Source organism: Taudactylus pleione, unplaced genomic scaffold, assembly GCF_031769625.1.
Source record: "Taudactylus pleione unplaced genomic scaffold, aTauple2 ptg000066l, whole genome shotgun sequence".
NCBI lineage: Eukaryota > Metazoa > Chordata > Amphibia > Anura > Myobatrachidae > Taudactylus > Taudactylus pleione.
This window is the reverse complement of record NW_028284468.1, coordinates 22,469,314-22,473,814: the sequence shown is the minus strand read 5'-3', so window position 1 is coordinate 22,473,814 and position 4,501 is coordinate 22,469,314. Positions and strand designations below refer to the sequence as shown.

Below are 4,501 nucleotides of genomic sequence, written 5' to 3'. Positions count from 1 at the left end.
GGTCTGGGTGTCGCACCAAAGGGGGCGTGCTGTCGATGTTGAGTGACAGCATGCCCCCTTTGGTGGGCGGGCCAGGGGGGTGGCTGCCCAGATGGAGGCATTCCCATGAGAATGCCTACCATCTGGGGCCATCCCCACTGACATCACAAGTGATGTCAGTGGGAGAGCTTTCGGCTTTGTTAGCTTGTGGCAACGAGACCCTACCACAAGGGTCTCATTGCAAGTTCGATGGTCATGATGGTCTTGACTATCGTGGCTATCTTCCATCTTCGCTATAGCTGTGGGTGGTACAGGAGCACATACGGAACATTAAACATAAGGTGGAGACGCATATGGTGTCAATACATTTCAATTTACATCATAAATCAGTTTCGGATGAAATGACATTCAAAGCTATAGAACATGTGGAATTGGGAGACAGAGGAGGAGACCTTGCAAACAAATTATCCAAATGGGAGATGTACCGGATCTTTGAATTGGACACTATGACCCCTAGAGGATTCAATGATAACTATGAAATAGCTCCCTTCCTATAAGAAGATTGAGATGGAGAAAACAGGTCAGGAGGGTATATAGTATGTCCCAATAATATCTACTGTCATACCTGTGTTGGAGTGCCCAATCTTGTCTGATCTTGGAAGCTAAGCACCATTGGGCTTGGTTAGTACTTGGATGGGAGACCTCTAGGGAAGCCCAGGTATGGTAGTTTCCCATGGGACATACAGGCATTATTCCCACAAGTGACCTATGAAGCAATCCTTGATCTACACCTGAAAGTCCATGAAAGAATTGCTAGAACCATGTGGCAAAGAAGAAGTTTTTGAAATTGTTATATATACATCTGGAATGACTATATATATATATATATATATATATATATAGAGAGAGAGAGAGAGAGAGAGAGAGAGAGAGAGAGAGAATGACTAATGGAGAAAAAAAGGAAAAATTCCCTATTATAACATTTTAGGAATACCCACATATATATATTTTACATCACATTGATGTGACTTATAATAACTGCTAATATACCAACATTTGTCTTATACTTATCCATATGAGGAAATGTCAAAATTATAATTAAGTACAGATCTGGTGTGAAGAACAATTTTTAACAATTTATTTTTGGATATGCCTAATTTATTTTTGGATATGCCTAATAAATGTGTTACATGTTGACACTAATATTATTTCCATTATGCCATATAGGAAATACTAAACAAATTGCTACTTCCAGGATCCAAGCATTTAATAGCAGATAGAAAGGAGTAGGAAGATGGCCATGGAGATAGCGATTGCCAGGAGTAGCAAGACGGCTGCGGGTGGAGACACCACTGAGAGCACCAAGATGGATGCCACCAGCGATGGCCGTAGAGATAGCGATTGCCAGGAGTAGCAAGATGGCCACGGGTGGAAACACCAGTGAGAGCACTAAGATGGATGCCGCCAGCTATGGGGATCGAGCAGGAGATGCCCAGGAAAGAGGAGGCATGAACACGTGACTGGGGGATTGAATGGAGAAAACAGATCGGTCAGCCTATCACGGACAGCCAAGGAAGGGGGATAGCGCTGAAAGAAAAGGGCAGAAGTGCTGCGAGACTTAAGGGTGGAAGTGACGCGACACACCACAAATGGGGAAATATTGGATCTATTAAATGATTAAGATTCAAAATAACATATATTTTTAGAAAAATGATGATGTATACTAACAGTGCTATTAATAAGAGAAGAGTTCAATACAAAATAGACCAACTATAGCTCTTTAATGAGCTTATGCTAATCAGAAAACCGGAAGTGATGTCACAAATGATTCCTATCATTCCTTGTTTGTCCTCATTAGAGAGGGTATAAATACTGGATACCCCATAAGAGCTTGGTTATCCCTTGAAGAAGTCCAGGATACGGACAAAATGCGTTGGAGGCTCCTATCCTCTACCCATTCATGAACTTGCTATTTTTTTATCAGATAAGCTATATTTTTTATCCTTATTTACTCTGATTTGTTACGGTATTTATATATATATATATATATATATATATATATATTTATTTGCATTTTTTTGGTTTTTATGTATTTTATCCTTCATGTGGAAGGATATTATTGTTGTCTTTGATTAAAATTATTTTATACATTTTAATTGACCTGTTTGCACTTTCATAACTTTGCCCTTTAATAATTAATGCACGGTTGCACATCTTCATGAAATCTTGTTGATATTCATTCCTGTTACTCCATTGTTTGGGAGATATCCCTAATTAATAATTTCTTGCACTGAAACACTTTTTGCACAGTCCAGTAGGCACTTTAATACCATTTCTGTATATAGAATGGTATATAAGCACATAAGGCACTCTATTCCAGTTCCTATAGTTCCATTTTTTATATATGTAGCAGATCACCACTGATACATTGTTTCTACTGGTTGAGCTGACACCCATATTTTTGGGAGAGTGCATGATAACCGTTTTTACATCTTGGTTTGGTTAAAAGTATACATGTGTGTGAGATAAGAAACACATAATTGAGATATTATTTAGGAGGGTTTATACCCAGTTGGCTCTGCAATCTCTCGCTATATATATATATATATATATATATATATATATATATTGTTTTTTTCTTCTTTGTTTTGATTAAAGTGTAAGACAATGTGATACAATAATAATATTTGGTTATTGAGCACTGTGACTCAATACATTTCTGTATATTACAAAATTACACTGTACCCTAAAGTTATTTGTCCAGGGACTGGACATGTTACAGATTTACATACTACCCTAAGGTGTTTTGTCCAAGTACATATGTAAACCTTAGTAGAGGACACTCAGATTATCCTCAAGAATACAGATCTACATGATTTTCATATTTACTATTGAAAAACTGACTGTTCTCACAACCTAGACCTGCTGCTAGAGGATCTGCCCAAAAAGTGAGCACACAGTTTTTACCCCCCTTTAGCCTCCACAACAATGCATAGTCTTTAAAGGCAGAGCAGCTCCTTAACCAATGGGAATACCAGATTTTAGAACAGATAGAAGGAGTAAGGTATATACCATATTTACAGAACTGGATATAATCACAAAGGTACAGGAACCTCATTAACAAAGAATCAAGATAATGGTGGAAGACAAAAATACTACAGAGGTACTTGACACAAAAACTTATACCCAAAGGCCTTAGAATAAAAAAATGCCCTATACACACTTTAAACAACAACACCTTCATTGATAAATGGAAAGATATCTCTAAAACAATGTTCTGACAACTTAATGCAATTAATCATAGAAACACAATCTACAGAATTTAATAACAGGAGACATCAAAATTCTGAATAATGAACTAGAACTCTTCAAGAAGGATGAATAATTCATACAATTAGAAATTTTTGCCCTGAAAAGAGTAACCAAAAAAGAAGGAGATAGTAACCAAAAAGTAGAAGGAGATAGATGGAGAACAATATCACAACAGTGCATAATACTAATAAACCAATCAAAACAAACACTCCAATCTACAACATCAATAGACACTGATACTGTAGCATGACAATCATTGGAGAAAGGTTTTGAAACCAATATAAATAGAGACTGTGAACTCTTATCTCCCGCTACAACTAAGATGATTCAACATAGATCTAGAAGCAAGAATTCAGGCCTGCAAACAACCAAAAAACTCAATGAACAAAAGAAAGTTTGGACTGCGTGAGGTAACCATCTGGGAAGGCAGAGCAGGTCTGTTTACCTGCTCCCCTGAGGAGACCAGCAAGCGGCAGCTCCAGCTCAGAGGTCCAGAGGTATCAGGAACAGAGAGCTGGTGCTTCTGCTACAGTGCAAGCAGCAGCAGGAGACTGTGACAGAGGGAGCTGACAGTCTCTCCTCTCCATGAGACAGGCAGTGGGTGGCAGTCTGAGGAATGGACCTTCCTTCAGTAAGTGGCAGAGCTTGAGGCAGGCTCTACGAGGGAAGAAGACACAGAAAGAGAGCAGTGACTCCTTCACTGACAGATGTCTTTTTCAGAACACTGGAGCAAGAACAACCAGAAGGAGAATTGTAGGCTAGGAGAAAATGAGAGAGCTGGCTCTGCAGGCTGTCTTTATTTGAAGAGAGAAGACAGTCTGCAACTGGCAGTACAGCAGTATATGCATCAGATATACATAAATCAAGGTAGAGTTTTGGAGCTGCTATCATTATCATTAGATTTGAGCCTTACTTGTTCCAATAACTTTTTCCTATTAAAATAAAGTTAGAAACACTACAAGAGGATTCAGAGGAGGAGGTAAGAGAAAGTCATAGAACAAAGAACAAGAGCCAGACATGTGTGGAATTTTTAACTTAAGCAAAACATTCCTAAGTAATAATCACATATAAATACTAAAGAATGGACTCCCGTTCGCACCCAGAAAAGAAGCTGATAAATTTGAGACATATATAGGTCTGCACAAATTCATAAGGAAGTTGACCATATCAAAATTTTACAGTACTCATAAAGGGACGTAAAAGTAATTTG

The 4,501-nt window shown here is 38.2% G+C and overlaps 1 pseudogene; it reads left to right on the top strand.

Moving 5' to 3' along the window:
- Nucleotides 1-590: 590 nt before the first annotated feature.
- LOC148534528 (5S ribosomal RNA) lies at nt 591-709 on the top strand (annotated as a pseudogene).
- The last annotated feature ends 3,792 nt before the right edge of the window (nt 710-4,501 follow it).